At 33.5% G+C, this 10,554-nt stretch overlaps 1 pseudogene; it reads left to right on the top strand.

The window, feature by feature from the left end:
- Positions 1-8,340: 8,340 nt before the first annotated feature.
- Positions 8,341-10,013, top strand: LOC103214300 (60 kDa heat shock protein, mitochondrial pseudogene; annotated as a pseudogene).
- The last annotated feature ends 541 nt before the right edge of the window (positions 10,014-10,554 follow it).

Here is a 10,554-nt window from a genome sequence, read left to right as displayed (position 1 = left end):
GATTAGCCTTATGCCAGAAAAAGAAAAAATAAACAAATGAAACCTTATGACCCGTTGGTACTAAGCTTGCTACTCATAGTCTAAATGTTGATAAAATTTGAACCTAATAAAAGTTTACAATTCTGTTTGTCAAAAATATCATAAACTGGAAGCTAGGAGAAAATATGAGTGTATATATGTGTATGTCTATGTCCAATAAAATTTTACCATGTAGAATATAAAGAGTTGCTAAAAATAGATAACACAATGTGAAGCAGTCCAGTGGAAAAGTAGGCCAAACACATGACAAAAGAAGGTAGGGAGGGAAATGAAGGAAAGGTGGTTAAATGGGTTCAAAAACACATTTAAATAGCAGGAATACATTTTAGCATTTGATAGAACAATAGGGAAATTATAGCTAATAATAATCTATTGTATATTTCAAAATAACTAGAAGAGAATTATTATATTCCCAACACAAAGAGAAGATATATATTTGAGGTGACGGTTATCCCATTTACCCAGATTTGAGCATGATACATTGTGTACATGTTTCAAAATATCACATGTATCCCCAAAATATGTACAACTATTATTTATCATTAACAAATACAAAAATATAATACAGACACATGACAAAAGAAGAGAAAGTAAGATCAATTAGCGTATGAAAAACTGCCAAAAATCAGTGTTAATCTGAGAAATATAAATTAAAATAACCAGAAAGAATTTTATACATTCCAAGTTTTCAAAATTAAAAAGTCAAATAATACAACCATGGTCTCCTTTATTTCTTGTGAGAATGTCAATTGATTGTAACCATTTTTGGAAACAATCTAGCACAATCTCATAAAGCTAAATATTTGTATACCCCTTTACCCAGTAATTTCAGTAAAATTGTGACATTCATAGACCTATACCCAAACTCTTGTCTATGTGCACCATGTAGAATAGCATATTTTCATCAAAAAATTGTATTTACAAAACAAAACGATAAAGCAAAACTAAAAGCAATTCAAATTCATGAAGTGTGGTACATTAACACAATAAAACATTATACAACAGGGAAATTAGTTGCACAGAGCAACAGGAATAGATTTTGAAAGCATAACATCATTAAATAAGATTTGGAAGCATAAATTAAGTAAGCAGTCAGACCCACAAGACTATCTACAATATGTTATCTTTTATTCGCTACTTTAACAAGAGAAATTGATGAGTTCATGTCCTTTACAGGGACATGGATGAAGCTGGAAACCATCATTTTCAGCAAACTAACACAGGAATAGAAAACCAAACACCACGTGTTCTCACTCATAAGTGGGAGTTGAACAATGAGAACACATGGACACAGGGAGGGGAGTATCACACACTGGGGCCTGTCGGGGTAGGGGGCTAGGGGAGGGATAGCATTCGGAGAAATACCTAATGTAGATGATGGATTGATAGATGCAGCAAACCACCATGGCATGTGTATACCTATGTGACAAGCCTGCACATTCTGCACATGTATCCCAGAACTTACAGTATAATAATAAAAAACTTGTTATTTAAAAAAACATACACACGCACACACGCACACACACATACACACAAAATGGGATTTTAAAATTTCATTACAAATAGAATTAAAGGATAAGAATAAAAATACAAATGTATTTCTTAACATAAGCTCCATCAAGTTCAAGATACTTTTGTAAGAGATAATACCAGCCATTCAGTCCATCCCTAAAGAACTTAGGGTCCTGGGACTTTAACCAGAACAGCTGATTTAACAACTTTCTTACATTATTATTTTTATATTATTAACTGAAGAAAAATTGGTGTGTCCTTTAAACATTTTTTTTAAGATTAGAGAACAAAAAGAAGTTAGAAGAAGCCAAATCAAGACTGGAAGGTGGATGGCTAATAATTTGCTGAAACTCACAAAATTGCACTAGTTTAATGAGAGGAATGTGCAGAAAACTTGTTATGGGAGAGAAGGACTCTGTATTGCCTCTTTCCTGGGTGTTTTTGCTACAGCTTTGGATAACTTTCTCAAAACATTATAATAAGCAGATGTTATTAGTCTTTGGCTCTCCAGGGAGTTAGCAAGCAAAATGCCTTGAGCATCCCAAAAATCTGTTGCCATGACATTTGCTCTTGACCAGTCTGCTTTTGTTTTGACTGGACCACTTTCACATCTTAGTGGCCATTGCTTTGATTGTTTCTTTGTCTTTAGGATCATACTGGTGAAGCCGCATTTTATCTCCTATTATAATTCTTTGAAGAAACGCTACAGGATCTTGATCCTTCTTGTTTAAACTTTTTATTGAAAGCTCTGCTCTTGTATACAGCCGATCTGGGCACAACAGTATTGGTACCTATCAAGTGGAAAGTTTGCTCAACGTTAATTTTTCATTAAGAGTTATGTAAGCTGAACCAATTGAGATGTCTATGGTGTGGGCTATTGTCTGTGCTGTTAATCATTGGTCCTCTTCAATTAGCACATCAACAAGATGAACAACAAATTGATGTGGATGGTCTGCTACTGCAAGGTTCATCTTCATCACTGTCTCATCACTTCTTAAAATGAGTGATTCATTTGTAAGATGCTGAAGATTGGGGGACATTGTCTCCATCAACTTTTCATAAAGCATCAATGAGTTTACCTCTCTTCTTCTCAATCTTCATTATAAAATTAATCTTTCTTCTTGCTTCAGTTTTAACAGAATTCATGTTGCTCTGATAGGAGCTTTTTTCAAATTGATGTATTATTCTTACGTACCTCAAACTAGATGATTTTTAAGCATGTTACAACAAGTTAGTAGGAGTTTATTTTGATGCAAAAAATAAATTTATGCAAGTTTATAATATACATTTTCATAAACTTTTTGAAGAACTCTTACAATGATAAAATATATAAAATACATAGGGACATAAGGAGAAAGACAGTAAGTGGCAATAGGTAATGTAAGTTACTGATTATATTTTAGTTCATGGGCTGGAAAGTAGGTTGACAGTTGTTTATCATTATAGTTTGTCAATCATATTAATATTAATTATATCTATTTATATTTGTCCAATACACTAAAATTTGATAAAGCAAAACTAGAGAAAAGTCTAAACAGCTATGTATAACAATTTTTTAAAATAGTGAGACAATATACACTTTCTTAATCAGATAGATTATTTTACATGTTTGAGAAAGAAGATACTGTTATTTTTCAGCAGGTCACCTTTTCCTATGATTTTTTTTCTTAAACAATGGCCAACAAGAAGGCTTTTATTGTAGAGATAAAGTTTAATACATATGACATAGTAGTTTGTTGATAATATGCTGTTATTAATAGTGTTAATAATATGTTCTTGACATACTATCAATAGTCATTGTAAATATTAATAGTATGCAATTTAATAATATGTTGAAAAATAAGCAGTTTAATGTTTGCTGAGCAGAGTAAAATATAGTTGAATATTTTTCCTTGTATCTGACATAGAGTGTATGTGAGTGTGTATATTATCTCAGAGAATAGTGAGGCACATTTTTGTCAGGTAAAGCCTGTGTTTACATGTAGATTTTTATAAAACCAATGAATACAGTTTGAAATGTCAAAATTGAAAGGTATCTATAGTCATTTAGATTTTCAGACTTTTTTAATCGTCTCATAAAAGATTAATAAAATTTATATTTTGTGCATCCCAATAAGGCTTGAAAATGAATATTTTTCTGTGACACTGTTGGTTTCTTCATCATGTTTCCATACCATTTGCAAATGCATTGGTTTTCTTGTGAAATTTTAGTTGTGCCTTAGACGTGCCTTAAGAGGCACATCTCTTTAAAAAGCTTGGCTGTTTTGGAAATAGTGAAGATTTCCTACATAAAAGTGACAACTAAAATTTCACAAGAAAACCAATGCATTTGCAAATGGTATGGAAACATGATGAAGAAACCAACAGTGTACCATATGACCCAGCCATCCCATTACTGGGTATATACCCAAAGGATTATAAATCATGCTGCTATAAAGACACATGCACACGTATGTTTATTGCAGCACTATTCACAATAGCAAAGACTTGGAATCAACCCAAATGTCCATCAGTGACAGATTGGATTAAGAAAATGTGGCACATATACACCATGGAATACTATGCAGCCATAAACAAAGATGAGTTTGTGTCCTTTGTAGGGACATGGATGCAGCTGGAAACCATCATTCTCAGCAAACTATCACAAGAACAGAAAACCAAACACCGCATGTTCTCACTCATAGGTGGGAACTGAACAATGAGATCACTTGGACTCGGGAAGGGGAACATCACACACCGGGGCCTATCATGGGGAGGGGGGAGAGGGGAGGGGGGAGGGATTGCACTGGGAGTTATACCTGATGTAAATGACGAGTTGATGGGTGCAGCACACCAACATGGCACAAGTATACATATGTAACAAACCTGCACGTTATGCACATGTACCCTACAACTTAAAGTATAATAATAATAAATAAATTAAAAAAAAAAAAGAGAGATGTGCCTTAGATACACCATAACTTTAATGAATTAAAGACTATTACTTTGCTAGTTTTAAATAAAGATTAACAGTTCTGCTAAAAAAGATGTGAATCCCGAAAGAGCCAGTCCTTCAAGAAGGATCCTGAGTGGCTAACTGGGCCTAAATTCAAAATAGAGCCAAGTACCCAGATGCTGACTATAGGGGTCACATACATATTCTGCATTCCTGGAAAACCCAGACACTCCTATAATTCTGGGACTTTCATAACTATGTGTAGCTGTTCAGGTTAAAACCCCATTTTGCTTCCTGGACCTAACCAGTAGACTGTGAGCTGCATCAGTCAATAAGAATTAACAAGTTTGATGCCTCATTTGCATAAGCAGACCAGAGTGGGAACCTGAATGGGGATGCTCTACGAAAAAAGAGCTATCTCTGTTGTCTCCAAACACACCTTTGCTTTGTAAGGAATGCAGCATCTCCCCTGTTTGCAAACCACTCACTGGAATTGTCTCCTTTCTTTTTTAAAAAAGAAAATTCTTTTCAGTGGATTTGTTAACAAGTGGTTTAAAAGTTCCATCTGTGGCTAATGGAGCTAATAACATGATTAAAAAAGAACAAGTTCAGCAGCATACAAAAGCTTTTAAATGACCCATATTACAAGACAAGTATTAGAGTATTTTAGATATGAAAGAGAGCTTAGAGGCAATCTCCAAGTAATCCATTCAAGTAAGAGATTCTGTATGCAATATCAGGCAAAGTTATCCATTTGCCAAACTAAAGTAATGTCTTTTGTCCAGTTTACATACATCTTTTTCTTAAATGTAGTGATGTATGAACCAAGTAATTAAAATTAAATTTGTATTTATAATGTTTGCATTAAATATGGCTTCAAATTTATTATTCTTCACCATAAGACAAAATTCAAATATAGTAGAAGATGTATCTAAATTGCACTTACATCTTTTGTTTGGAATTACTCTGCTGCAACGCAAGTAGTTATTAGTTATAAATAATAAATATTTTTGTAAGTCACCAGAATAAGCTTTGTTTCTATATTGCCAAGTGGAAGTTAGTGATTTTTATCTTCTTGTTTTCTTCATATTTCTATGTTTCATATGTTTTTATATATTCATGGTACATTATCAAGGATAATAGGAAACATCTCCCTGGTTAAAAACAAAACAAAATATGTCTTAGAAACAGCCCGAAGGTGGGCTCAGTACACTAGTTAGACACACTTGCAAATATGTAAATAGAATTGCCTGATAAAATTATATTGAAAATAAGACCAAATGTTGAACATGACACTCAATTAACTGACATAAATAATTCATATTTGATCCTATGACATCAGTAAATCTTGAATAGTGCCAAGCACATACTAAAGCCAAAACTTATTAGATAACTAAATAACTAAATATCTATTCTTAATGTTATTTTTGCACTTTTGCTTTTGAAAGTTGAGGAAAGTCTGGTTTGGAACTCTGAGGAAGAAAAGAAGGCCCCTTTAAATAAGAACATAATTAAAGAATTATGCTCCTAAATCAAACTTAGCAAATTTGCATAGTGAGCCAAGTAAACCTGCAGATGGAGTATTTTAGGCATACCTTATTATGCACAAAACTATCAATTCAAATTCCATAAGTCTGTGCTATTGTCATAAATTATTTGTAATCCATTATTACAATCTCAAAATCATTTTCCATGACAGATTCTCAAATCCTGTAATTCCCACTTCTTGGAATCACTCAAACAGAAAAAACAAAACACAGAAAGCAAATGTGAGAGAGAGTGTGTGTGTGTGTGTGTATACAATTGAAGTAAACTAAGTATCCATCAGAGGAAAAATCTTTTCAGTAATTTATGTTAAACTTATGGTAGAGTAAAACACATATTAAAAACAGCTATGTAATGTAACACGTGTTACCTGACAAATCGTCTATGATGTATTCAGGGAAAACACAGTATTTCAATTAATCCAATAAAAATGATTGAATAAAAAGAATGTGTCTGTATCTGTGTGTGTGCATATGTGAGTACACACATGCACATGTGTGTGACAAAAGAGACAAAGGAGAGAAAATAAATATTATATTTGAAAAGCAATATAAAATATTAATGTCCCAAAATTTTGTTGAAAAATCAGTCTTATTTTTTGGTTCCAAAATAGTCATATGTAGAATGTGCGATGATTTAATTTGGAAGAGTATTAAAAATAATATTTTGTAATATTTTCCCCTTTAAGTTCTAATTGTAAAGATGCTCTGCTAAGTATTCAGCAAAACAGGTTTAAACAATGTAATCTGTACTCCTCTAGTTGCACAGAATTTGAAATTCACAATGCTCCAGAGCTGATTAATTACATATAAATTGTATTTTTCTTTGTGTGTAACTCAACAGATAATTAGACTTAATTGTCTTGTGAATGAATAGGATTTGCATGTCAGAGAATAGAAGTTGCTATTATATAAAATTAAGAGTTTAAAAAGGTTGCAAAATAATTTTAAAACAATATTTGACTTATAAAGAGTCCTAATGTGCCAGAAAATTTTGTCCACATTTAATAATAATACACAGCTGCTCTTTAATTTGATTTCTTTCAAATGCTCTTTTGCTGGAAAAAGAGAAATCTACATAATGTAAATGCATTCACTTAACTTCTCTCTCCCACCCCTCTGCCCAGAAATAGCTTTGTGTATTGACTGTATATAATCAATTTTATCAATATTTTGTCTTTTCATTTTTTAGTTTACTAAAATTATCTATGTCCTTTAGGCTATTCATGCTTCTAATATCTTCTAATATTTTCTAGATCTGTAGACAGGTTTTCTTTAGATGTTTTAAGATTTTGTGACACTTTACAGTCAATTTCAGATAAGTTGCGTCTCTTCCATTCATGCAATATTACGGATTAATTTTTCTGCTTCAGAGCAGTACTGTGAACTAACCGCTATTTGTCCTTGAAGTGCTCACCTGCAGCTCACCTTTAACTTTAGCTGCTAATTTGGTAGTGGGTGATGAGGGTGAAGGAGAAGGGAAAGTAATTATTTTCACCTGTAAAAAAAAAGGTAAACACCTAATATACTTTGGACCTTGAATTAAACTGTTAAACCTGATTTGGAAAGAGGAAGCAACTTCATTATACAATTAATATTTTCCCTCAGATTGCCAGTTATTATAGCAAATGCATCTTTCCCATTGAAGCTTTTCACATGCAAGATTGAACAGGGTAATAACTGTCCTATTATCCCATTGTCTTTATAAAATATATGCAGCCTGCTACCTAGGAAACTTGAGTGTAGGAGGAGCTGTTCTGAGAGACTGCACATGGCTCCAGTTGCCAAGGAAACTCATGCCTTTTTTCCCTGTAAATGCACAGAGCAGCTTCCTTATTAGGATTGGGTTAACATTCTTCTTAAAGGAAAAGCTAAGTGGAGAAGGTATGCATACAATGTGAATTGTAAACTCTATATAAGCTGCGGTGAATTGTTTTTCGCAAGTAAGCTTCAGTGATAAAAGTAAAATTGTGTGTATTATCACATATTGTTTTATCTGACATAATTGAAAATATTAGAAAATGAAAAAACTTGATGTTAAATGAAAAATAGGCAGTTTGCTTATAAAGAAAAAATAGATTTTTAAATAAATGACATATACTGACAATGTATGGCATGTATCCAAATGTCAATGAGATTTTAATTTGCACTTTTAGAATGACTCTGCATAAAAAAACTTTTCCTAAAATACTTTCATATCTAGCTATTATAATTAATTATCTAAATTAATCCTCTTTCTTTAGATCACTCTGTTATTATTGTGCTAAAAATCACCTATTTCTCCTCACTCACCACCACCGCTCTGCAGAAATGCTTCGATAACTCCCAGTCTTTCACTAGATGAGAACTGTGTCCAGGGTACTGGCTCCTCATCTCACTTGGGTTTATGCTAAAGATGTAAAATTTGGTATAGATGTCCAAGCCTTAATCCTTCAAGGTGCAGACCTTTTAGCCAATGCTGTAGCCATTACAATGGGGAAAAGCAGTGATTATTGAACAGAACTGTGGAAGTCCCAAAGTAACAAAAGATGGTGTGACTGTTGAAACATCTATTGACTTAAAGGAAAAATATAAAAATATTGGGGTTAAACTTGTTCAAGATGTTGCCAATAACACAGGTGAAGAGGCTGGGGATGACGCTACCACTGTACTGTTCTGACATGCTCTACTGCCAAGGAAGGCTTCAAGAAGATTAGTAAAGGTGCTAACCTATTGGAAATGGGGAGAGGTGTGATGTTAGCTGTTTGTGTTGTAATTGCTGAACTTGAACAGCAGTCTAAACCTGTGACCACCTGTGAAGAAAATGCTCAGATTGCTACAATTTCTACAAATGGAGACAGACCGTAGAAAGGTTGCCATGACTGTAAAGGATGGAAAAAACACTGAATGATGAATTAGACATTATTGAAGGCATGAAGTTTGATTAAGGATATAGTTCTCCATACTTTATGAATATACCAGAAGGCTAGAAATGTGAATTCCAGGATGCCTATGTTCTAATGAGTGAATAGAAAATTTCTAACGTCCAGTCCGTTGTACCTGCTCTTGAAGTTGCCAATGCACACCATAAAACTTTGGTCATAATTGTTGAAGATATTGATGGAGAAGCTCTAAGTACGTTCGTCTTGAATAGGCTAAAAGTTGGTCTTCACATTATAGCAGTCATAGCTCCAGGGTTTGATGAACAATTGAAAGAACCAGCTTAAAGATATGGTTATTGCTACTGGTGGTGCAGTGTTTGGAGAAGAAAGTTTGACCCTAAATCTTGAAGATGTGCAGCCTCGTGACTTAGGTAAAGTTTGACAGGTCATTGTAACTAAAGATTATGCTATGCTCTTAAAAGGAAAAGGTGACAGGGAGAAAATTGAAAAAACATATTCAAGAAATCATGGAGCAGTTAGATGTAACAATTAGTGAATATGAAAAGGAAAAACTGATAGAATGGCTGGGAAACTTTTCAGATGGAGTAGCCGTGCTGAAGGTTGGTGGGACAAGTGATGTCAAATGAATGAAAAGAAAGACAGAGTTACAGATCCCTTAATGCTACAACAGCTGCTGTTGAAGAAGGCATTATTCTGGGAAGGGGCTGTGCCCTGCCTCAATACCTTCCAGCCTCGTACTCATTGACTCCAGTTAGTGAAGATAAAAACATTGGTATAGAAATTAAAAGAATATTCGAAATTGCTGCAATGTCAATTGCTTAAAATGCAGGTATTGAAGGACCTTTTATAGTCGAGAAAATTATGCAAAGCTCTACAGAAGTTGGTTATGATGCTATGGTCAGAGATTTTGTGAATACGGTGGGAAAAGGAATCACTGACCCAACAAAGTTTGTGAAAACTGCTTTATTGGATGCTTTTGGGTGGCCTCTCTGTTAACTACAGCAGAAATTTTAGTCACAAAAATTCCTAAAGAAGAGAAGTACCCTGGAATGGGTGTAATGTGTAGAATGAGCAGTGGTATGAGAGGTGGCATGTTCTAATTCCTAGAATAGTGCTTTACCTATATTAATGAACTGTGACAGGAAGCTTAAGGCAGTTTTCCTCACCAATAGCTTCAGAGAAGTCAGTTGGAGAAAATGACTGAGAAAAGACTGGCTGATATTTAAGAAATCACTATAACCATCAGTTACTGGTTTTAGTTGACAAAATACATAATGGCTTACTGCAGTCATTGTCCAAACCTACAGATAATTTATTTTGTATTTTTGAATAAAAGACCTTTGTACATTCCTAATATTGGGTGCAAAGTCATGTACCAACATACTGCTTTCAACTTAAATCCCTGAGGCATTACTACTATTTTGTTAAAATTGTAGTGTTTGCCATCACCAGATGAGAAGTTAAGCAGCCTTTCTGTGGAGAGTGAGAATAATTGTGTACAGAGTAGAGAAATATCCAATTATGTGACAACTTTTGTATAATAAAAACTATTTTAAAGTTTAAAAAATCACCTATTTCATATTCAAACAGTCTATTTTTGTCTATTTTGAAATTAAAATTCTCTAAAGTATAAAATCTCAAA

The sequence above is a fragment of the Chlorocebus sabaeus genome, chromosome 3 (genome assembly GCF_047675955.1).
Source record: "Chlorocebus sabaeus isolate Y175 chromosome 3, mChlSab1.0.hap1, whole genome shotgun sequence".
In the NCBI taxonomy this organism is placed as follows: Eukaryota; Metazoa; Chordata; class Mammalia; order Primates; family Cercopithecidae; genus Chlorocebus; species Chlorocebus sabaeus.
This window is presented reverse-complemented; position numbering and strand designations above follow the sequence as displayed.